Source organism: Chiloscyllium punctatum, chromosome 37, assembly GCF_047496795.1.
Source record: "Chiloscyllium punctatum isolate Juve2018m chromosome 37, sChiPun1.3, whole genome shotgun sequence".
Lineage (NCBI taxonomy): Eukaryota > Metazoa > Chordata > Chondrichthyes > Orectolobiformes > Hemiscylliidae > Chiloscyllium > Chiloscyllium punctatum.
In genome coordinates, this window is record NC_092775.1 from 43,684,222 (window position 1) to 43,710,144 (window position 25,923).

A 25,923-nucleotide genomic window follows, 5' to 3' on the forward strand; every position below is an offset into this window, starting at 1 on the left:
TCTAAACTCTTTCAGCTACTCAATGTTCTAGCGGGCCAGTGATTAAACAAGGTTCAATCCCTGAGGGTAACAGGCTATAAATTGTCGAAAGGGAAGGGTACAGATTGCGTGTCTGGCTTGTGTCTGTCTCCAATCGCATTAGCCATTGTGTTACAGGCACTTGTTTTGTCTTTTGAATGGCTCTAGAGTTGTGCAATTTGATTTTTTTTCAATATTTCCGTGCACTGTGGTAAAAATTGATCACCATGAAAACATCCCCTCGCCATTTGAAAGAGCGGGTTAACAAACCGCCAGCAGACCTACATAAGATGCGGCTGCTCTGAGTAATTGAGTCTTGGCTGATTGAAATCACTGTAGGGGACGCTCCAGTTTTCTCTCTGCCGCGGCGACGCTTCAGCACAAGTCATCCCAGGCAGAGTTCATGAGTCCCACTTACTGAAAGATGAGTGAATACACCAGCTGTAAGGTGAACATCCGTACAGCATGAAGTGATCATTACTCTTTCGGAGCGTTGTAATTGCGTTGCTGACTCCATGACTTGAGAATGCGAAGCAATAAATGTGTTGGAACTAATGCCGGACAATGCTCTCGCGCCACAAGTATTCACTTCAGGGAAAGTGAAAGGTTTATAACACTGACATCAAGAGGCGGTTCATCACTCTGACATAACTTCTTTTTGTGAGTATTCCGTTTATCAGTCTTGTATGTATTGCGATGACCCAGTTTGCTAACAGTCGCATTGTCTTCGTAAGAGAATTGTTTTAGACTTTGAACTGAGAGATGAAGTTTTCAACCTGTTAACCCTTTGATATATTACGAGGAGCTAATTCCATGCTATCTGTCAGCGAACTGTTTTGGTGAAATATCCCAACAGTTGAGCTGGGAACGTGGTCCTCTAGCTTATCTCTCCACCCTTCAGGCTCTCTGCTTTTATTCCTGATGAAGGGCTTTTGCCCGAAACGTCGATTTTACTGCTCCTCGGATGCTGCCTGAACTGCTGTGCTTTTCCAGCACCACTAATCCAGAACATGGTCGGCATGAACTGGTTGGACCAAAGGGTCTATTTCCATGAAGTATGACTCTGTGATTGTGTAATAATTCATTTCTTGTTTAATGGTGTGTGTTAAGACAGCCAGATATCCCAGCCTGTTCATATATATATATATGTGTGTGTGTGTTTGGATAGATAGCATCTTTTAAAAAGATGCAGTTTTGCAATAACCATTTCAGTTTGGATATGAGAGAGAACTTATTTTATGCAAATATATGCAAAGTGTGCTCCTAATGAACGTAGTAAAGCAGACCTTCTTGTCAGAGTGCTCAACAACACACTATACGATTTAAACTAAAGCCCGCCGAAGAAGCTGCTTAATGTGAATCTCAAAACTGATTTTTCTCGCGTATTCTCCTAAAATCTGAAGAAACTCTCGAACGTGAAATTGTCCTGTTTGCTCGGTTTTGAAGTGTTAATAAAACTGTTGCAATCGCGGCATCACATTGATGTCGACGATCAACAATTCTTAGCGTTTTCATCTGCAGCTGTTTTCTGGTGATACTGTTCCTCTTCAGTATAGTTGTTCCTTCATGTATTGTTCACTCCGTCTATTTATAACTGGCCATTTTAAAACAAACAATCAGGTGTTGACGACTGAATAATAGTTTCCGCTTCTGTGTTATTGAATGCAGTTACAGATCAAGTTATTCATTTCAGTTATTTGAGATTGGGAAATGTTAATTTCCATTTAATTAAAGAAAATCGAAGGACCACAATAAAAACTATATATAATTCATAACAAAGGAACAGACCAATGTAATAAAACAAAGAACTGCCAACAAAGTCATAGAGTCATTTGCTTGGAAACAGACCCTTCCATCTAACCATGCTAACCATAACCCCAAACAAAACTAGTCCCACCTGCCTGTGCTCACCTCCTAGCCCTCCAAACTTTTCCTATTCTTGCACTTATCCAAATACTTTTTAAACGTTCTAACTGTACCCACATCCATCACTTCCTCTGGAATTTACTTCCACATACAAACTATCCTCTGTGTCTAAACGTTACCCTTCGTGTCTATTTTAAATCTTTCTCCTTTCACTTTAAAAATATGCCTCCTCGTCTTGAACTCCCCCACCACAGAGAAAAGCCATCTGCAATTCACCTTATCCATATTCATCATGATTTTCCTCCATAAGGTCACCCCCCAACCTACTACACTCCAGTGAAAAAAAGTCTCAACCTATCTAGCCCCTCTGTACAACTCAAAACCTCCATTCCCAGCAACATCCTGGTAATTTTTTTAACCCTCTCCAGCTTAATAATATCCTTCCTATAGCAGGGTGACCAGAACTGGGCACAGTAGTCTAGAAGAGGCCTTACCAACATCCTGTACAACCTCAATATGAAATCCCAACTCCTATACTCAAAGGTCTGAGCAATGAAAGCGAGTGTGCTACACTCCTTCTTAACCACCCTGTCACAAACTTCAAAACATTATGTCACTGAAGCCCTAGGTCTCTCAGTTCTACAAAACTACCCAAGGCCCTACTTTTAATTGTATAAATCCTGTCCTAATCCTGAATATCTGAAACAAAAAAACACAAACTGCTGGAGAAACTCAGCAGGGCTGGCAGCATCTGTCAAGAGAAAACAGAGTTAACTTTGAATTCCAGTGACCCTTCTTCAGAACTAGCCATTCGGCCAAACTGGGCTGTGCTGGTGTTTAGACTGAAAAGATCTCCTCTCACTGGACTTCAGAAGAACATAAGAACTAGGAGCAGGAGTAGGCCATTCAGCTCCTCTAGCCTGTTCTGTTATTTCATACCATCATAGCTGATCTTATTTCAGCCTCAACTTGACTTTCCTGTAACTTTTTAACCTGTTATTAATTAGAAATCTTTGTCTATCTCCTCCTTAAACGCGTTCAGTGTCCCAGCATTCACTACACTCGAGTGTAATTAATTCCACAGACTTGCTACTGTTTGACAGAAGTAATTCCTCGTCATCAATGTTTTGAATTTGCTATCCTTTTCCTAAGGCCTCTCATTCTAGATCATCCCACAAAGGGAAATATCTGCTTTACATTTACTTTGTCAATCCCCTTCAGAATCTTATGTACCTCTTCTAGTCCATCTAAACGTTAGTGATTATGGGCCTAAACAGCTCAATTTCTCTTTGTAAAACGAGCCTTTCATTTTTGAAATTAATCTAGCGAACCTCCTCTGAACTTCCTCCAATGTGATTACATCCTTCCTCAAGGAAAAGAGCCAAAACTGTTCATGGTACTCCAGATGTGATCTTACTTATGCCTGTTATAATTACAATAACACTTCCCTTCTTTTATATTTCATTCCTTGAGCAATAAACACCCATGATTTGATTTTTTCCTCTTTATTGCCTGTATGTTAACTTTCAGCAATTCCTGCAGGCAGACATCCAGATCCATTTGCACTAAAGCATTTTGAAGTATCTTTCCATTGAGATAATTTGCATTTTTTATTCTTCAAACCAAATCAGATAACCTCACACTTATCTATTTTAAACTCCATCTCCCAAATTTTGACCTGTTCACTTAATCTATCCATATCCATTTGCAATTTATCTTCCCACCTATCTTACTGTCATCTGCAAATTTGGCAATGACTCATTCTATCCCTGCATCTAAATCATTAATATAAATTGGTAACAGTTGGGGCATATGACCTGAGCACTGTCATAGCTTGCCAACCAGAAAAACACCCATTTATCCTGAGTCACTGCTTTCTGTTGGTTAGCCAATCTCTTTCCAAGCAAATATATTAATCTTAATCCAATGTGATCTCACATTGTGCATTAACCTTTTGTGTGACGCCTTATCAAATGCCGTCTGAAAATCCAGCTATACCACATCTACAGAACACCTATTATCCACTTTGTTAGTTTGATCTTCAAAGAACTGTCGCAAATTAGTCAAACATGATTTACCCTTCATAAAAACCATGCTGAATCTGATGGATTGCGTTTGGACTTTCCAAATGTCCTGTTAGTACTGCCTTTACAATTGATTCCAACACTATCATCTTACACTGTAAAATATTATAATTGTTTCTCCCTCATTATTTAACTCATCCTTAATGCATCTGTATATAATGGCCAAATCTAAATCTGGTATATTGCATCTGACTTATTAGTAGTAATCTTATATTTGAGTCTTCTATCTTAGAATCTTTTGCAAATGAAATCACCTTTCTTACATCTACCTCTTCAAACCTTTTCATAATCATAAAGTTTTCTATTAGGTTAGCCAACAGCCTTCTCTTTTCTAAAAAGAAATGCACAAGCTGTTTTGAGGGCTTAAACATCAATGATTCATAGCTATAGGAAAATAAGCCTTGATTTAGAAGGACAGAGCTGCAGAAGCAGGTCAGTTTCAAGAGAGTGAGATTGTCTTTCATGCACTATTCACTTTGAAGATAGTTTTTACATTCATTCCAAGATGACACAAATTGCACACAGACTGTTAAGCTCACTTTGCTACTTTGATATGTTACTGCAGAGCATGAGAATGAAGAGCAGATTTCAGTCCAAGAATATTTGGAATTAAAGCAACAAGGAATATTAAAATTGTATCATGTTTATCCCACTCTAACTTAATTTTACAAATGTAGGAGAAAAATGTGACAAATATTGGAATCTGAATGTGGAGTATAATTGGTATACATCTGAAAACACTATGGAAATAAGTACATTTCAGTTCAATTTAAAGAATGAAAAGTGTTCTTTAACACAGACTGAATATAGGAAGGTGCCTGAAAGCTGAACTGTTTGGTTTTGAAGCTTTGCAGCCTTGAAGGCAAAGTATGGTTTTCTGATGTATTTGAGCTTTCCATTGAAATTCTGCCTCAGGTATGTCAGCAAAGGCATTAACCAATTCACTAAAAACAAAATCTGGTCACTGTTTTTGTTCATAAACTGGCATGCAATTATTACTTGAATCATTAAATTATTTGTTGTGAAGCTTTTGAGGTCATGTTATTAAAGGCAGTCTTATTCAAATTCATATACTGCAGTTTAATTTTAGGTCCATTAATTTGTATTTATTACTAATACAGTATATAACTTCTAACTGTTGTAGAGTTGAAACTGCATTTACATTTAGGTCTGCCATACCTCTGGGATATTGAGAAAAAAACTTGTTTTGAGACAATTATTTAAGTTTCTTTCTAGAGAATGTCAGCCTCTTTTTTTATATCCTCACTTTCTCTCTTTAGACCACTTTCCTCTATGGTCTACTTACAGGTCAGTTCTAGTCTGGCTCTTAAAATTATTCACAAGAAGCAGACAAGAGTGAAATTACTGTCACTGGTGGTGCTACTGAGTTGCTAATCTCAGTTGCATTTCCATACGGATGGAAGCCAGAGTAGATTTTAGGAACAAAATACGAATTAGTGCTTCAACTTCATACTTCACCATTCCACTAACTAAAATACTTTTCTTATAGAATTTTACAAAATCTTATCATTAAATCCTTACCACAGATTTCTCCATTGAGGACTAGAAATTACTGTTGGTGATATGACAGATGAACAGTTTAATATAACCTTCCTCTCTTTAACAAGTGGCATTTTAACCGAGTTGGTGTCTTCATTACAACAGCAGAGTGAAATGCAGAAACAAATCTTTTAAACATTTTTATAAAATCATCATCCATATCAGTTCTGGACTAGGGCTTATTTTCATTGTGTCTTCTTAAAATTGTTACAGAAGTTTATTTTGTTTATACATATTGAAAGGGTGTTGTGAAACTTGAAAGGATTCAGCAAAGATTTACAAGGAAGTTTCCAGGGTTGGATGGCTTGAGCTATAGGGAGAGGCTGAATGATTCGGGGTTGTTTTCCCTGGAGCGTCAGAGGCTGAGGGGTGACTTGTAGAGATTTATAAAAACATGAGGGGCATGGATAGGGCAAATAGACACGATCTTTTTCCTGGGTTGGGAGAGTCCAAACCTAGATGGCATAGGTTTAGAATGAGATGGAAAAAATTTAAAAGGAACCTAAGGGGCAACTTTTTCACACAGAGGATGGTGCATGTATGGAATGAACTGGCAGAGGAAGTGGTGGAAGCAGGTACAATAACAACATTTAAAAGGCATCTGGATGCTGGCAAATGGGACTAGATTAGGTTAGATATCTGGTTGGTATGGATGAGTTAGATAGAAGGGTCTGTTTCTGAGCTGTACATCTCGATGGCCCTATGACTCGATGACACTGAAAAACATTTATGCTGCACTAAAAGTTAATACAATCTTAGATTTGGTAGAATTTCTTCCTACAGCAAAGGATATATTCAGTAAGTCATAATTCGAAATAAATTTTTTGTGAGCTTCATCATGAGAAAAACAGTGTGATTTAATATCGAAGTGTAGATATTATCAGCGTCTGAAGTAATGCTTAGGTCCATCAACAATTTTAAAACATGTTGATTCACAATGAATGGGGTATTCGGCGAAGAATTTCATGTTGAAATCCATTGCATTAGCACATATTTTTGAAGATTGTTGATTTGCAAAATATTTTGTCATCTTATCGTTCCTGAGCTGGTGTCAGCTCATCAACTAGAGCTTATCTTTTCTAATTCTTGCCTGCCCTTCCTCAAATTCTGTGATACTTTCTTTCCAAATACTTATCCTATCACCTTTTTTAGTTAAGATACAATGCCTGGCTCAAAAGTACTTGTAGTAAAGATTCCTATTGTCACGTTGGTAGTATTTCTATAGTTTTAAATTTTGACATTCACAAAATTTTATTTGGCTTCATCAGGGTAAATTGTGGAGATTACAAGAATGCTTTCTTCTTCTGGATTAGTGGTGCTGGAAGAGCACAGCAGTTCAGGCAGCATCCAACGAGCAGCGAAATCGACGTTTCGGGCAAAAGCCCTTCCTGATGAAGGGCTTTTGCCCGAAACGTCGATTTTGCTGCTCATTGGATGCTGCCTGAACTGCTGTGCTCTTCCAGCACAACTAATCCAGTATTTGGTTTTCAGCATCTGCAGTCATTGTTTTTACCTTGCTTTCTTCTTCTGTCCAGGAAAATAATGTGTCTGAGCTTTTTCTGGCTACATCCTCTTCTCTGCTTTCCCTTTGAATAAGGACTCAGTTCTACTGTTCATTGGTGACAGTCATTTATTGATAGAAGTTTTAGATTATTAATAAGAAAATGTCATTTGGGTCTGAGTTCACAAAAGGTTTAGGCTCATAGAGCATGGTTCAGGATCTCATTTTAAACAAATTGGTAATCTGTAGTCATATTATAATTTGAGCTGGCCTTGTGAAGACCATGAGAGTGATCAGTAAATGTTTAGTAGTATGCAAGAAGCTAATAGTTGCCATTTGAAGCTTTACAGAGTTCACAATAACATCTTTGTTAGAATTCAGAAATAGTTAGAGTTGAAAAGTTGAATTGTCTTGTGAGACAATTGTATATTATCTTGTATTCTTTCTTGTATTTTAAAATGAATTACTGCAGCAGGGCATTTAGTATTTTATTTCGTAAGTAAATCATCTTCCAGTATCCATTTATGTTTCCTTCATGAAAAAACAAACTATTAAAATATTGGCTGAGTTATGAATGTTGTAAAGAGTTAATGTTTTATCTATATAAAGGCATTTGCTATGCATTCATTCTAGTGAATGATGTTTTATCACTTTTAGTATCAACTAATGATTTTACAGAAGTGCAGTCTAATCAACTAGGTCAGTCAAAATAGAGATGGTGAATGAGAGCAATCAATGCTAAATAAGGTTTATGTTTTTAGTTGGATACAACGTGAAACTGATTTTGGCCAATGATTATTGTGATGATGAAAGAATGCAATCATATGAATTTGTTTTAATGAGAATCAATTATTCCATTCTCATTAGATAAATAAGTTGAAGATTGAATTATCTAAATACTATGTTAAAGATAGGCTAGTGTTAATTATTACCAACAAAACTTTCTGGCACTGAAAATTAACTGCTTCAACAGCTAAAATTATGACAAATTTTATTTTCAATGAGTCTATCTGATGCTGTATTTGTACCATCTCCCATTTTAAAGAAGCTATTTCCTTTCAGTTCTCTTTTTAATAATGCCTTGGTTTCCAGTTGTCAAACAAAATGTATGCAATCAATAGTGCTAGTGCACTGTGTTCTGAAGATTATATAACTAATAAAGAGGCTTGGTTATATTTATAGCAAGTCTAAAAGTGCCAGTCTTCACAATGGTCTCATAGAAGATGTGTTTTCCAAGAGCAATAATAGTCCTGCTATTTTTCCCTCTGGACATAAAATTTTTAGTTTTAGAGACCAGTTCACCTACGTGTTCACTAAATTAACTGCAGATATGACTGGTAGTTTTCAGTGGCAGATCACTCAAGTTTTAATCCAAGAATAAATAACAAACATTTTCACTCTTGCACCTAATTATGGGACACTGGCCCATAATTTATTGTCAAAATGCTTATAGCACTTGCTGTTGTTAAATGCAAATGTTGCAGCAATTTCTAGTGAGGTGCAAGTGTGTGGTTGAACATAGATATCAAAATGTTACTGTTGGAATTCTGCGTTGTAATTTAGCATTGTAAAAACTGCATCTTGGTGTCTTGTTCACCATGGCAACTCTTTGAATAGTATTGCTGTATTTGTATAGTGGATATGAACTAAATTTGCCACTGAAGATTAATTCTTGTCTATTTAAGTCTTTGACTCTTATCAATATAACAGCTAATTATTACAATTCTAACACTGGAAGCTAACTATTAGAAATGTAACTTTTCTTCTTCAGGTCCTAATTACCGATAGGAGCTTTTAAAAATCTAGAAACTGAATCAGAAATAAACTTCTCAGTTGTTTTATTTTTATGCTCCCTAATCCAATCTTTCTCTCTATCTCTTTACTTCTCTTTGTGTCAGTAAATTGACACTGGATTTAACCATTCCATTTTATATGTCCCTCTTGGTATCTGCGCCGTTCATTTTGCAGCCTTTAGATTAGTTTGAAAGACATGGAGTTACTTGACCTGATCACTTGGCTCTCTGGTGCCCAGTTTCTCTTGGTGCAATGTTCAACATTCAGCAATCTTATAATACAAAAATTTTAAAACACCTAGACTGGCAAGTCAAACTAAGAAGAGACATCATTAAATTAATTCCTAAAGCAATTTTTCACTGATAATTCATATAAGTTGCCTCACTAGAAAATTACAAAAAAAAATTATAAACGCAGGTGGAAATTTGTTTTATTTTAGTTACACCAAGTAAAAAGATTTATACTTTTGAATGCTCTAAATCTAACTATTCCATAAAGATTTTGCCACTAATTTGTCAGGTGAAATGTTAAGTAGTAGGGTAGGGTAATGGATCTGGGAGGGATACTCTTCGGAGGGTTGGTGTGGACTTGTTGGGCCAAATGGTCTATTTCCATGTTGTTAGGATTCTGTGATAATACTTTGCACCACTGAAGCTCCTATGTATGCCAAAAACACCCAGCTTTACCTCTCCATTATATTTCTTGATCCCGTCACTGCCCCTGTGTTGTCAGACTGTTTGACTTTGACATCTGGTATTGCAAGAGCTGTATGTTGTTGCAGCTAAATGTTGGGAAGATCAAAACCACAATTTTTGCTCCCTAGCATGAAGTCATATCCTTCTAACTGATTCCAGTGCATACCCAGTCACTGTTTCAGACTGTAGCAGACTGATTTAAATCCTCGTGACCCCATATCTTTACTATCACAAATATCCATCTACTTGCACAGCAAAATATCAAACACATCTAATGCTGCTTCAGCTCATCTGCTACTGGTACCCTTATTCATGCCTCTATCATCCCCAGGCTTGACTATTGCAATGATCTCCTGGGTCAAACTTTACCCTAGTTTAAAATGACCATCCTCGTATTTAAATTCATTCATCCCACTCTTTAAATTCTCTTACATCTTCATAAGCTCTGCCTTCTTCTGACTTTGGCCTCTTGTGTGTTTCTCCCTCTTCATCACACTGATGACTATGCTTTCATCTGTCGTGGAATAGAACATGAAATCCTTTCTTATACCTTGCTGAGCACTCAACACTACCACCACCACCTCCCCCTCACCTTCTACAGTATGCTTTATTGAATTTTATTATTTACTGATCAGAGATACTGTTATCCACATATCGGTTGTGGCTAACTTAGTGGACAACACTGCTTTAGCATCTCTTATTTATAATGCTAGCAGATCTTTTGTAGTGCCACTTTGTAGGGACCTGCAGCACAGCAGTAGAGGTAAAAGTCTGGTATAGAGCAAAATATTTTAGATTGAGGAGTGGAATTTAGGGTGAAGTCCCTCGCTGAACTCAGTGAGAAATCCCAACTCAGGGTAGAAAGCAATTATGGTGAGGGAAACGATTATGATGAGGGTCATGGTAAACTATCTCCAAAGATTCTTACCCTTTGATACATGGGTCAGATCAATTATGGAACAGAACGGAATTGCAGTGTCCCAACTGAACTAATCCATAAGAAGCAACAAAGTGACAGAGGCATCATTCCTTGCTCATCAATGACCTGTTTTGAAATTTTGAGGTAGGATCAAAGATTTCATCCTAACAACTTTATGGCAGCTGAGTGAAGCTTCCCAGCATTCATGGGGCTATTGTGTTTAGCCACTGAAGCAGCTCTTTCCTTTTAATGCTATTGAACAAGTATTCTTTGTGAAAAATTGAGAAAATAAGTTAAGCCATGTAACTATTGTTTTCTGTAAATTGTTAACATGAATCAGAGGGCACCTATACCTCTTTGTAAAGCAGAACTTGAATGTATGAAGTATGCTGTAATTTCTCAAGATGTTCCAAATCACTTTACCTACAATTCATAAATATAGAATGCAGTTATTGTTGAGAAGGTGAACATAACAAGTGGACAATAAGACTCTTCATGCAGTAATGTGATGAATGACCAGTTTATTTTGGTGATTTTTGTTGAAAACAATATATTGATCAAGACACTAGGAAAATTAGCTGTTTTTTCCCAAGTGGTACTATGGCGCCTTCAGTTCTAACTGAGCAGGCCAACGGAGTATGCCTCATGAGAAAGTTGGCACTTCCAATCATGCAGCAATTTCTGAAGTGTCAGCCTGAATTATTTGCTGAACCCCTTGTCGGTTTCTATGCATGGTTCAGTAAAGGAGAATCTCTCATGGCCTATTATTTTAAGGTTTGCTTGCCATCTGTAAATATTAAAATTAGTCTTCTGTGCCATAACATGAATTTCTGTAAGGAAATTTCTGCGTGGGGAATTAAGTGAGATGTGAAAGTAATACAGGCTGAAACAGAATTTTCGTTCCAATCAGTCCATGCCAACCATTTCCCAAACTAAACTAGTCCCACATGCCTTCACTAGGCCCATATCCCTCCAAACATTTCTTATTCATGGACTTATCTAAATGTCTTTTAAAATTTACAACTGTACCTGCAACTACCACTTCCTCTGGTTGTTTATTCCACTTACAAACCACCCTCTGTGTGAAAAAGTTGCCCCTCAGGTCCATTTTAAATCTTGGGTCAAGTAAAACAGCTACGCAGTGCATGAAGTTCTTGTATTTGACCTAGTCTATTGGGTCTCCTAATGGATTGCTGTTTAAGATTCCTATTTAGAATGCAAAATTTAGAGAAAATGTGCATTATAAACTGAAAACTAAAAGAACTGTGGATACTGGAAATTAGAAACAAAATCAGGAATTGCTGGAAAATCTCAACAAGTCAGGCAGCATCTGTGGAGAGAAATCAGAGTTAACATTTTGGGTCCAGTGAAACTTCTTCAGCCACTGAACTCGAAATGTTATCTCTGATTTTTCTCCACAGAAGCTGCCAGACCTGCTGAGTTTTCCAGACATTTATCCTTTTGTTACAAATTAATTTTGGAATTGCGCAGAGAATGATTTTGTTAATGGTACATCAGTGGGAGACTATTGGGACTGATTTCGCTTTCAGTTTGGAAGGTAATTGTTGAATAAGGTATTGCCCTGAGAAAAGGTTAATGCTAAGGAGTACATTATGCACCACCCAATATGATAATCTCAAACAGAGATAGGTGGGAGACCAGCACTGGATCTTGAGGCTGAGGCAGTGGTGAAGGGGTAATGTCACTAGTTTGGTAATCCAGGGACTCTGGGAATGCTCTGGGTACATGGATCCAAATCCCACCTTATTAGCAAATGGAATTTGAATTCAATCAATAAATCTGGAACATAAAGCTAACAAATTATTATCAATTATAAAAACCCATCTAGCTCACTATTGCCCCTTAGGTAGAGAAATCCACTGTCCGTACCTAGTCTGACTCACATGTGACTGGAGACCCACAGCAATGTGGTTGTCTTTTAACCATGCTCTGAATTGACCAAGTAATCTAGTAAAGGAAAATTAAGGATGGACAACATTACTAACAATGTCTACATCCCGTGTAGCAGTGAGAAAGGAAAACCAAATTCTCCACTGTTATGATTGAAGGCAACTCCCATTCTGGGCAGCAGGAGAGTAGTGAATATCCCTGGGCACGAGAGGAGAACTCAGACTGGATCATGGCTTGCTGAGCAAGTGTCAGTAACTTATGGTAGGATAGAGTACTAATCAAAGAAATAGGAAGAAATAAAAAGGGGTTGGGCACAATCTTATTGAAGGAGATTGAAGCCCTATCATCTAGATCTCCCTCAGAATTTTAGTGATTGGTTTGTTGTTTATCTTACAATATAATTTGAACTTGATTGCTATTAATCTTATAAACTACATATTGACCTGCTTGTCAATGGACTATCAAGTGTTTTCTTTCTATGCCACACAACACCATTCAGGACCTTTTTCAAAATCTTTCACCAACTTGATTGGTGGTGAGGATCCATCATATAACATGGTGAGCAGTGGTGCAAATTGCAGTGAGCTTTGAAGAAATCTTCAAGCACAGCAAAATGTAAAATAGTTATTCCCACAAGAAGTTATTAAGGTTGGTCAAGTGACAACAGAAGAAAAGCTGAAAGTATTCCTGGGGGATCGAACCCAAATATTTGACAAGAAGATATTTAAGTCAATAGACATCTCACTAATTTTAAACCTGATACAGGTTGGATGTATTTTAACAGATAATAGACCATAAACATTGTTCATAATTTGCATTATTCACAAACTTGAGCAGAGTGTGCCACTCATACCTAACACGTTTCCCACCGGAACTTGGGAACAGACCTACTTACATTTGACCAAAGGTCTTATCATATGGCTGTTGATTATTTTTCAGAGAGGATAGAGATGAAAATATTATCAGGTCCCACTACTGATGGAGTGGTTAGTGTCTTGCATGAAATGGTCACTAGAGTAGGGATCCTTGACCTGGATGTGACCGATAATAGCCCACAGTTTGTTAACACGTGCTTCAGCCGTTTTGCAGCTATTTCTGGTATTGAACATGTCATAAGTTCTCTAAGGTACCAGCTGTCAAATGGGGAAGCTAAACCTGGGGTCTGAACAGCTAAGTGACTTTTGCAGAAAAATGCTAACTTTTATACAATGTTGCTAAATTACCACCACACCTCACTCCATTGTGTGGCTTATCCATGTCAGAAGTGCTGATGGATAGATGCCTGAAGACTCCATTTCCTACCTTACCAAAGAAATTAACCCTACAGTCAGGTCCACGGGAGTCTAACGATGTATGTAAGATGGAATAGTTTTATCAGGAGTAGAAGGCAACTCACTATAATAGTCGTCATCAACTTCTGTAAAGGAGATGATGCAAATCAGAAGTGCAATTTGCAGCATGTTAATGTGCAATTCTTACCAAACAGAAGAATTTTATGCAAATTAATCTGATATTCTTTGTTGGTCCTTTTCAAGCACATTGGTGCCTTTGGTAAAGGGCACCAGGTGATGGATACTGGACTTTTAATAGGAAAGGTACAGTCATTAAAGAGGCATCAAGGAATCATGTATCATTTGTGCAGCTGAAAAAGTTAACAATGAAGTTTAGGAACAAGAGTGAGCCATTCAGCTTCTTTGAGCTTGCTCCACCATTCATTGTGATCATGGCTGAAACTTGTTCTTTCTTTTGCTCCATACCCTTTGATCCGTTAGCCCCAAAAACAAAATCTAACTCCTCCTTGAAAACATTAAATGTTTTGGCTTCAACCACTTTCTGTGGTCGAGAATTCACCACTCTCTGGGTGAAGCAACTTCAATTCAATCCTAAGTGGCCCACCCATTGTACTTATTGTTGTACAAACAAACAGCAGGAACCTTATCCCATTGCAGATCAATCAGCCACAAAGACTTGAATGGGATAAACCCAACAAGGAACATTATGATGTCAATGCTTCACCAATGACACATTATTAGGAACTGAACTGGGATCAACAGTCTTGAAGCCAAAGGATCACAATCTGAAAAGAGCACATTCAAGCAGAATAACAAAACCACCAGACCACCCACATTGGTGGACATGGGGTAGTGGTACATGTTTTTTTAAAGTTTATTCTTTCAGCAGAATCAGGCGTTACTAGTGACGGAGGCACTTGTTGCCCATCCATTATTGCTTTTGAACTGTGTGGCTTGTTGGTCCATTTCAGAGGGCAATTAAGAGTCAATTACATTTTATGGGTTTGAACTCCTAGTTAGGCTAGACCGGGTAAGGGTGGCAAATTTCCTTCCCTAAATGACATGAATAAACCAGAGGGTGTTTTACAACAATCAATGATGGTTTCATGGTCACCTTTTATAGAGCATAGAGTCATACAGTCATAGAGATGTACAGCATGGAAACCGACCCTTTGGTCCAATCGTCAATGCTGACTACATATCCTAACCTAATCCAATCCCATTTGTCAACACTTGGCCCATATCCCTCTAAACCATTCTTATTCATGTCGCCATCCAAATGCCTTTTAATGCTGCAATTGTACCAGCCTCCACCACTTCCTCTGGTTGCTCATTCCATGCACACACAACCATCTGCATGGAAAAAGTTGTCCCTTATGTCCCTTTTATATCTTTTCCCTCTCACCCTAAACCTATGCCTTCCAGTTCTGGACTCCTCCACACCAGGGAAATGACTTTATATATTTATCCTATCCATGCTCCTCATGATCTTATAAACCTCTATAAGGTCACCCCTCAGCTTTCAACACACCAAGGAAAACAACCCAAGCCACTTCAGTCTCTCTCAAATCCTACAACCCTGGCAACATCTTTGTAAATTTTTTCTGAACCATTTCAAGTTTCACAACTTCCTTTTGATAAGAAGGAGACCAGAACTGCACGCAATACTCCAAAAGTAGCCTAAGCAACGTCCTGTGCAGCCACAACTTGACCTCCCAAATCCTATACTCAATACTCTGACCAATAAAGAAAAGTATAACAAATACCTTCTTCACTATCCTATCTACCTGCGACTCTATTTTCAAAGAACTATGAATCTGCACTCCAAGGTCTCTTTGTTCTGCAGCACTCAATAGGACCTTACCATTAAGTGTTTAAGCCCTGCTAAGATTTGCTTTTCCAAAATGTAGCACCTCGCATTCATCTAAATTAAACTCCATTTGTCACTCCTCACCACATTGGCCCATTTGATCAAGATCCGGTTGTAATCTGAGATAACCTTCTTCGCTGTTCACTACACCTCCAGTTTTGGTGTCACCTGCAAATATATTACATTCTAGATTTTATTCATTGAATTTCAATTCCACCAGCTGTCATTGCCACTACACCATCAGCAATGGTCTCTGAAAACGTTAATGCTGAGGAGTTCTGTAAACATAGCTTGGTGTGATAATGTAATGTTGACTTGATCAGGAGAACAACTCGATCTCGAAGGAAATCATTTCAATCTCCCTCACCGACTCAATACAATGTCTATTAGATTATTGTAACCTGTATCTGATTACTAGCATGTAATAAACTACATCTTGTTTAAGACAAGACCCTGTTCTCACTAAACAACAAGTAATACTTTTCTCCACTACACTAGCCATGTCCTTTAAATCCCTATGGCAGCAAATTCACCTGATATAGCTTTGCCAAACTGATTGAGGTGAAGATCTTCATACAACACGAATATGACCGAAGTGAGACTAAGATAACAGTGTAGTATTTGACCACACTATCCCCACCCAGCACCATTTTGGACTTGATCAGGAAATAGTGTATGGTGACTCCACCCGAAAGAGGCAGGGCCCATTCATCTGTGCAATCAAGGCCTAAGATTTAAAGTAACAGCTGAAGGTGGCTATAAAAATGACCCACTTTTTAACTGACATGATGGCAAGGAAATTATATACACTGGATGCATTTTCACTTGCTGATATTGCAGCCTCAGTGATCTAGTATGCACACATGGAACTTGTATTTCCAACACTATTACCAGTTATATCCGTATGTGGGTATGAGTATGCTGTGGTACATAAACGCATTCTTCACAGAAGAAAAATGCTAATTTTTCAGTAATTCTATTGGTTTATTTGTGGAAAAGACCAATCATTATTCTTAATGAACTTGTAAGCAGTACAGTGTTTGTTTCACTGTCCTTAACATGGAATCTTTAAAAGTAACATGCCCTTTAACAAACACCAACTACAAAGGGTGTGGTGCTTATGAATGTTTAGATAAAAATTGTGATGTGCCTAGATGAAAGTTCTTGTCTTCCATACACCAAATGTTGCTCTCATTTTTATCTGCAGCAGTAGCACCTCAATGTGCAGTGCCTCAGAGCAGATGCATGACCCTGTGGTTATCTGTCATCCGTTGAGTTGAATCACATTTAAGGCACCTGGGGCAAATTCTGTAAGGGACATGATGCAAATCAGAAGTGAAATTTGCAACAGGCAATGTACTAAACTGCTATTCTTATCAAACAGAAGATTTTATGCAAATATAATCTGATGCTTTGGTCTATGGACTTGATAATATATGGAGAGAAATAATATTAAGGTGGGGAAAAAAGGTTTCTTCAGGAAAGAAAGAAAGCAATTCCATTTATGTAATGCTGTGATATCCCCTTGTCTAAGGGGATCTGATACATGGAAACACTGGAGACCAATTTTACCTCCCTTTGCTGAAAAAAAGTGAAGCAGGAATTGCCAAAATGGCTTTTAATTATTTACAATCTTGCTGCTTACATTTACTGTCCTTTGTTACTACAGTTACTTACTGCTGTTAACATTGCTGATCTAGCCCCTGTAATTTCAGGTTGTGTACCATTAGAACCAGAGTTGTTTGCATAAATAAGGCAATGATTGTAGTCCTAAGGTACAAAGGGATGCAAATTATGACATAAGGCTTTATGTTCAGCCAGTTCAACTGAATCTAGTGCCTAAATAAAAACCAAAAGGACTGCGGATGCTGTAAATCAGCAACAAAAACAGAAATTGCTGGAATGCACAGCAGGTCTGGAAGCATCTGTAAAGAGAAATCAGAGGTAATGTTTCAGGTCCAGTGACCCTTCCTCAGAACTGATGGTAGCTAGGAAAACGCCGGCTTTTATGCAGATGATAGGGTGGGGGAATGGGGGAAGGAGTAAATGACAGGTGTGGAATAGAGCCAAAAGTGAGCAAAGAACAGTTGGACAGACAAAGGAGTGGCTAACGAGGAGGGTGAATAACTATTAATGGAGATTGATATTGACTAATAATTGGGTGGTGTAAGAGCAGACTCTATGATCACAAGGCCTAGTGTGTGTGGTAGCAGGCTAGAACATGGGGGAAATCAAGCTCTAAAGTTATTGAATTCAGTATTGTGTCCAGAAGGCTGCAGAGTCGCTAAGTGGAAAATGAGATGCTGTTCTTCCAGCCTGCACAGAGCTTCACTGGAGCGCTGCAGCAGTCCCGAGACAGAGATACTGGCCAGGGAACACGGTGGGGTTTTGAAAAGGCAGGCAACTGGAAGCTCAGCGTCACTTTTGTCAGCTGTTATGCAAAGCAGTCACCCAGTCTATTGTTATGGACTACTCCAGACCACTCCAAACATTCTTAAGCAGGCAGCCCAGACCATAACTTTGCAATTTGTTTCAGTAAGTGCACAGTGAAAATTACCTGGAGTAAGTTAGCGAGGTTGACTACTATGCTTTGAAACAGACAAAAATGTATTCACAAAATTACAATGAAACACAAAGAACAGAATAAAAAAACCCTACAGAACTCAGTCTGTCCACACTAGACTTAATTATGCTGTTCTGAACATATATAATAGCCCCAATAAGCAAACCCTCTTTAAAAACAGTAAAAAAAACTGGAACAGATGCTTACAGGTTGAAGTTAGAAGGGCAGAAAGAGAGAGCGAGCCAGTTTCCAAACAGCTGAACTCCTAACTACTCAGCTAGAGAGCTGCCCACTCCCCTTTCATTATACAGGTCATTTCTAAAACATGACCACATGAGCCTGAAGTCTCACCTGTTTAAATATTAACAAAAAAGCCTCTCAATACCCTTTAATCTCTGTACCAAACCAGTCTAATCAGAACTGGGAGCTGGTTTATTACCCCTCTGAAAAAAACTAAGGACACGGTATCCTTGAGAAAAGGGACCAGCTTTGTGACACTATGCTTAGTTTCCCCAATGTAGAGGAGACCACATTGTGAGCAGTAAATGTAGAAGACTAGATTGTGAAGTGCAGGTAAAGCGCTACTTCATCTGGAAGGTATATTTTAGGTCCTTGGATACCGAGGATGGAGAAAGTAAATGGGCAGATGTTACACATTCAGCAATTTCAGGGGAAGGTGCTGTGGTTAGTGTTGGGAGTGAAGGGAGAGTGAATCAGGGTATCCTGGAAGGAATGGTCCCGCAGAAGGTGGACAAGGGAGGGGAGGGGAATATATGAATGGTGGTAGCATCTCACTGGAGGTGGCAGAAATGGTGACTAATGACTCTGGATGGGATAGTAGGTAAGTAGAAGTGAAACCCTTTCACTGTTGTGGGAGGAAGAGAGGAGCTGAGCGCTGAAATTTGGGAGATGGGTCAGACCCAGTTGAGGGCCATGTCAACAATGGTTCTGAGGAATCCTTGGCTGGTGATGAAGGTGGAGATTTCAGAGGCTCCCTTGTCGAAGTTGGCATCTTCGGAACATATGCACAGAAACAGAGTAACCGGAAGAATGTGATAGAGTCTTTAGAGGAAGCAGAGTGAGAGGATGTATAGTCCAGGTAACTGTGGGAGTCAGTGAAAGTGGATATTAGTCAGGATATTCGTGGATATTAGCAGCCAGTCCATCCTCTAATGCCGCATGTTTAAAATAATCTCCACAGTCCTAAAGATTGTATTTTGTGGAGTTAACTTCTGTAGAGCTTAATTGTAAACACTTATATATAAAAGATATGAATTTTTTTTTGATTAAATTTACCAAAAATTTCAAAGTGTAACAGAAAGCATCAGTTCAGAGTATACACAAAGATAATAAATATCAGGAGGCAGTGGCACAGTAGTAATGGCTCTGCATTTATAATCCAGAACCCAGACTGTTGTTCTGGGGATGTGGGTTCAAACCTGCCATTGCAGATGGTAAAGTTTGAATACAATGTGTACCTGAAATTAAAGAGCATGTAAACAAAATAATGGGAATAATGATCTCAACTGCCCTCTGAAATGGCTAAGCAAATCATTCAATTGTCTTGAAACATTATGAAAGCAAAACAATAGAAAATTGGCACTGGCACTGACCTTGGCATCAGAGATTATGACAGCAAACACAGCTCTGGCAATCTTACACTGTCCTCCTTGTCAACAGCTGGGGATTTGTGCCAAAGTTTAGAGAGTTGTCCCAGTTCTGGTCAAGCAACACCAAATGTACTTATATTCAATGTCTTAGACACCACTATCATTATCCCTGGGTATGCCCTGCCCCACTATCTGGACAGAGCCACCAGAGGTGGTGGGACAGCACATGGTATGCACTCAGAAAGAAATTGCCCTAGGAATCCTCAATATTGATTTTGAAACCGTGGAAGTCAAACATGGACAAGGAAACATGTTGTTTTCTATCTACTACTTCAGCTCAGCTGATAAATCAGTATTTGTCCATGTTGAACACCATTGAGGTGAAGTACTTGGATGGAAAGACCGTACTCTGGTGGGGACTTCAATATTCATTGCCAAGACTGGCTCAGTAACACCAGTACTGATTGCTGGTCAAGTCCCAAAGGACATAACTCCAGGTTGGGTCTGTGGTAAATGCTGAGGGAATCAACAAGAGGGAAAAATCTATTTGACCTCCTCTTCATCAATTTATATGTTGTAGCTGCATTTGCCGAGGGCTTGCCTATTGATAGGAGTGACAGCCTCTCAGTCCTGGCCAAGACTAAGTTTTCACATTGAGGATTCCTGCCTCCTGTTGGGTGCAACAATCATCATGCTAAATGGGATCGGCTTTGAACAGATCTAGAACTCAAAACTGGGCATCCACAAGGCATTGTAGGCCATCAACAGCAACAGAATTGTATTCAACCACAATATGTATCTTCATCATCCAGTTTACCGCCATTCTACAATCACCATCATGCTGGGAGGTGAACCCTGGTTAACTGAAGAGTGCTGGACCAGTATCAGGTAAACCTAAAATGGATGTGTTAACCTGGTGCATCTACTATATAGGACTGCTTACACGCCAAGAGCAGAAGCAGAATGCAACAAACAGGACTAAGGAATTCCCTGATCAAACAATCAGATCCAAGCTCTGTCATGAGTGATAGTGGACAATTAAACAATTCATTGAAGGAAAAAGATACACAATTATCACCAGTTTCAATGATAGGGATCCAAGTAAATCATTGCAAATGACAAGTGCCGGGTGAATGATCCATTTCTGTCTCCTCCTGAAGTTTCCAACATTGGAGTTGCCAGTCTTCAATTGTTTCACTCCCCACGATATCATGATGTAAACAATGGATATAAGTGTTATGGGCCCTGACAACATTCCATCAAAAATATGAAGGCTTGTGGTCCAGGAGTAGCCATGTCCCCAGCCAAGCTGGTCCAGCACAACTACAACACTGGCATCAACCCAACAATGTGGAAAACTACTCAGGTATGTCCTGTCCACAAAATACAAGACAAATATAACTTGACCACTTAAGTTGACTAAAACAAAGAACTATGGATGCTGAAGACTGAAGTAACGAATTTAAGGGAACTGGGTTCAAAGTGTCAACACTGCTTTCTCTGTACACGGGGCGTCACGGTGGCGCAGTGGTTAGCACTGCTGCCTCACAGTGCCAGAGACCCGGGTTCAATTCCCACCTCAGGCGGCTCACTGTGTGGAGTTTGCACATTCTCCCCGTGTCTGCGTGAGTTTCCTCCGGGTGCTCCAGTTTCCTCCCACACTCCAAAGATGTGCAGGTCAGGTGAATTGGCCATGCTAAATTGCCCGTAGTGTTAGGTAAGGGGTAGATGTAGGGATATGGGTGGGTTGCGCTTCGGCAGGGCGGTGTGGACTTGTTGGGCCGAAGGGCCTGTTTCCACACTGTAAGTAATCTAATCTAATTCTGCCAGACATTCTGAATTTCTCCACAATTTCTATTTTTGTTTGGCCAATTACTTACCCATTGACTATCAGCAGTTAAGAGATGGGAGAGGTCATTGACACTGCTGTCAGGCAGTGCTTGGAAAAGTATAATCTACTGAGTGACACAGTTTGGGTTCTACCAAGGCCAGTCAGCTCCTGGCCTTAATCTCATCACAGCCTTAACCCAATCTGGTTTATTTAAATTTCACTTTCCTTGTTTAGTCCCCGCACACTTTGCCAAGACAATAACTCTCTTCCAAAGACACCTCACAGTCCTAACTGCAGACACTTTCAACAGCTGTTGGTCATATACAGGAATACAACATCCATCACAAGCAGAATACTTAAAATTATCTAAATAGACATTTAAGTAGAATACTTTAATCAATAAAAGCAGAATTCTAATCAAGATCCAGATTCCATCCTTAATTCCAGTGAGGTAATTATACATCTTATCAATATATTGCTATTAACCTCTAACTGATAAAGCTTTTGGAATTTTAGAACTGAAAGACACTGGGTTTTTTAAAAGTAATTGTGCAAGTGTAAAACAGGAGGAGTTAGCAAATCTTGATTTTTCTCTCCATTGACTTTAAGCAGTATGAAGTCAGTGTAGCTTGCTAAGTACTCATAATAAGATTTGTGAACTAATGTCCTGGAAATCTTTGTCAAAATCCATGAAATTAGATCTAGGATCTGTTAATGTGATCCATGGACAGCTGGAGTAAGATAGCACCCCACTGCTTCTGAAAGTGGTAAAATATTTAACAAGTATGAAAATTGGAACTTTAGCGATAAGCTTTCAATTTTCAAACATGCAACCACTGCCATACCATGTGAATAGGGCCTTGTAAAGTCTTCTTTCAAGTAATAGCAATTTCATTGTGGTGTCCAGTTAAAAGCAGGTTTGCAAAGTTATTGTGCAGGGTAAAAACTATGACTGCAGATGCTGGAAACCAAATTCTGGAGTAGAGTGGTGCTGGAAAAGCACAGCAGTTCAGGCAGCATCCGAGGAGGTGGAAAATCCGATGTTTCGGGCAAAAGCCCTTTATAAGGAATACAGGCAGAGTGCATGTAGGCTGTTAAGCGGTAGTGTGAGGGTAAAAGAAAGAATAGGAGTGTCAAGGGTTCTAAAAAAAATAGAAACTTCCATCTATTATACTTACCTTTCCACATTTTGGCCAGTATTCTTCAAATTTTTCACGTGCAACTATTAACCTTCCCTTAAATGTAGCAAAGCAAACATGCACCTGTACCATGTAGCAACCAGTCCAACATCCTCATTACTCTCTGCATAGAGAAATTTGTCCCAAGCCCTTTAGCAGATTTGCTAGTGATTATCATATATTAGTATTGTTCTGGTCTCAGCTATAAGTTGAAATGCTTTTTGTATGTTCATATTGGGCAGCAGGGTGGCACAGTGGTTAGCACTACTGCCTCACACCACTAGAGTCTTGGGTTCAGTTCCCACTTCAGGCTGTGTGGAGTTTGCATATTCTCCCTGTGTCTGTGTGGGTTTCCTCTAGGTGCTTTGGTTTCTTCCCACAGTCCAAAAATGTGCAGGTTAGGTGAATTGGCTATGCTAAATTGCCCCTAGTGTTAGGGGCAGGGGAATGGGACTGGGTGGGTTGCTCTTTGGAAGATCGGTGTGGACTTGTTGGGCTGAAGGGCCTGTTTCCACATTGTAAATAATCTAATCTAATTATTGAACCCATTAAAGAATTTACCAGATCCTCTCTTAGTCAAATGAACTCCATCATTCTCAACCTTTCCCAATAGTTGCATCCTTCCAATACTAGTAATATGCTTTAGATTTTTCCTGTAGTTACTCAGTGTTTCAGTAATCTTTATAGTGTGGTCTCACCAATATTTTACAGAAACATCACAAGACTGGCCATTCCTTGATTTTTGAATCATATCTGTGCACTTTATGGCTTTATCAGCTTGTATTGCTACTAGTAGTGATTTATATAAATGTTTCTCAGCCATTTAGTTTATCTTTAAAGGGAAAAATAGCTTTCATTTACACGTACAGGAATGAAGCAACTCACACTCTACTTTTTGTCATTTACATAAATGATTTGGATGCGTGCATAAGAGGTACAGTTAGTAAGTTTGCAAATGACACCAAAATTGGAGGTGTAGTGGACAGCGAAGAGGGTTACCTCAGATTACAACAGGATCTTGACCATATGGGCCAATGGGCTGAGAAGTGGCAGATGGAATTCAATTCAGATAAATGCGAGGTGCTGCATTTTGGGAAAGCAATTCTTAGCAGGACTTATACACTTAATGGTAAGGTCCTAGGGAGTGTTGCTGAACAAAGAGACTTTGGAGTGCAGGTTCATAATTCCTTGAAAGTGGAGTCGCAGGTAGATAAGATAGTGAAGAAGGCGTTGGTATGCTTTCATTAGTCAGAGTATTGAGTACAGGAGTTGGGAAGTCATGTTGCGGATGTAGAGGACATTGGTTAGGCCACTGTTGGAATATTATGTGCAATTCTGGTCTCCTTCCTATTGGATAGATGTTGTGAAACTTGAAAGGGTTCAGAAAAGATTTACAAGGATGTTGCCAGGGTTGGAGGATTTGAGCTATAGGGAGAGGCTGAACAGGCTGTGGCTGTTTTCCCTGGAGCATTGGAGGCTGAGGGGTGACCTTATAGATGTTTACAAAATTATGAGGGGCATGGATAGGGTAAGTAGACAAAGTCTTTTCCCTGGGGTCAGGGAATCCAGAACTAGAGGGCATAGGTTTAGGGTGAGAGGGGAAAGATATAAAAGAGACCTAAGGGGCAACTTTTTCACACAGAGGGTGGTACAGGTATAGAATGAGCTGCCAGAGGAAGTGGTGGAGGCTGGTACAATTGCAACATTTAAGAGGCATTTGGATGGGTATATGAATAGGAAGGGTTTGAAGGGATATGGGCCGGGTGCTGGCAGGTGGGACTAGATTGGGTTGGGATATCTGGTCGGCCTAGTTGGGTTGGACTGAAGGGTCTGTTGCATGCTGTACATTTCTATGACTCTAAATAGTATTGGGTTTGTTTTGGTATGTTTTCCTTCAGTTTTAAGAGGAATCTGTGTGAACTCAGCAGCATCAGTGCAGAAGAATCTGTCTGTTGAGTATCTGACATCTTTAATACTAATTTAACAATCATTTTGCCTGAAGCCAGCCCTGTGTAAAGAACAACCATACTCCCAGATTGAAAAAGTAGGAGAACACATTTCCATTGATGAGGTGACGTTTTGTGGCAGTTTGATCTGGACTTCTGAACTGTAATCTTTTCACAGGTTGGGAGGCACAGTAGGCACATTTTAAGAATCTTTTCCATGTTAAAAAAGGACTTTCGAACATTTGACTTTCAAACAGTCAGCAACTTAGCTCCTTCAGCCTACTCTGCTATTCAATAAGATCATGGCTGACCTGATTATTTCATTTTCCCACCAACCCCATGCCTGTCCTGCCTTTACTTAACAAGAATCCAACTATATCAGCTTTAAAAATATTTCTAGCCTCTCCTTGCTCCCCCTTTTGAACAAGTGTTCCAAAGACTCATCATTCACTGTAAGAAATATTTCTTCTCATTCTGCCTTCAATGAAGGGTCAATTCCTGACTCCGCCAGAAGAGGAAGCATGTTTTCCACATTCACATTGTCAAGATGCATCAGGATATTGTGTGTTTCAATTAAACCATTTCTTATTCTTCTAATCTCCAGAGGAATAATGTGGTTATTTAGTGCAAATATCTGTACCCTCACAGAGGCCCTGACTATTGCTCTCACTGCAAATCCCACTCTGACAACTGGTGGATTTTGAATGTAAATAATAAATGTGGAATATAAAACTGGTCCCCGTGATAAGAACATGAAAAATAGAAGCAGGAGTAGGCCATTATTTCCTCAAGACGACCCTGCCATTACGGTCATGGATGATTTGTCCAATCTTCAACTTGCCTTTCATGCCAAAATCAGAATCATAGAATTATTTAGTATAGAAGAGGCCCTTTGACCCATCAAGTCTGCACTACCAAAATATACAGCTTCCTACACTAGACCCATAGCCTTGAATAATATGACACTTTGATTTCTCATCCAAGGACCTTTGGAAGGCTGTGAGTACATTGCATTCCAGACATCCACCACTCCCTGGGTAAAAAAGTTTCTCCTCAAATTTTCCTCCCTCTCACATTCTTATCTACATAATTCATGAAAATCACAAACAGGAAGTGTATCAAAGTTTGGAAGAAGATTTGTAGCTCGGGTGCTCGTTGTTGTGATTCTGTTCGCCGAGCTGGGAATTTGTCTTGCAAACGTTTCGTCCCCTGTCTAGGTGACATCCTCAGTGCTTGGGAGCCTCCTGTGAAGCGCTTCTGTGCTGTTTCCTCCGGCATTTATAGT

The 25,923-nt window shown here is 39.2% G+C and overlaps 1 protein-coding gene across 3 annotated transcripts in view; it reads left to right on the plus strand.

The window, feature by feature from the left end:
- Positions 1-340: 340 nt before the first annotated feature.
- The window catches only part of LOC140463053 (phosphoprotein associated with glycosphingolipid-enriched microdomains 1-like), a 108,724-nt gene continuing 83,141 nt past the window's right edge, over positions 341-25,923 (plus strand). For all 3 annotated transcript variants that reach the window (XM_072556688.1, XM_072556689.1, XM_072556690.1), the window contains exon 1: positions 341-678. The gene's annotated coding sequence lies outside the window, so the exon portion shown is untranslated. The remainder of the gene's footprint in view (positions 679-25,923) is intronic.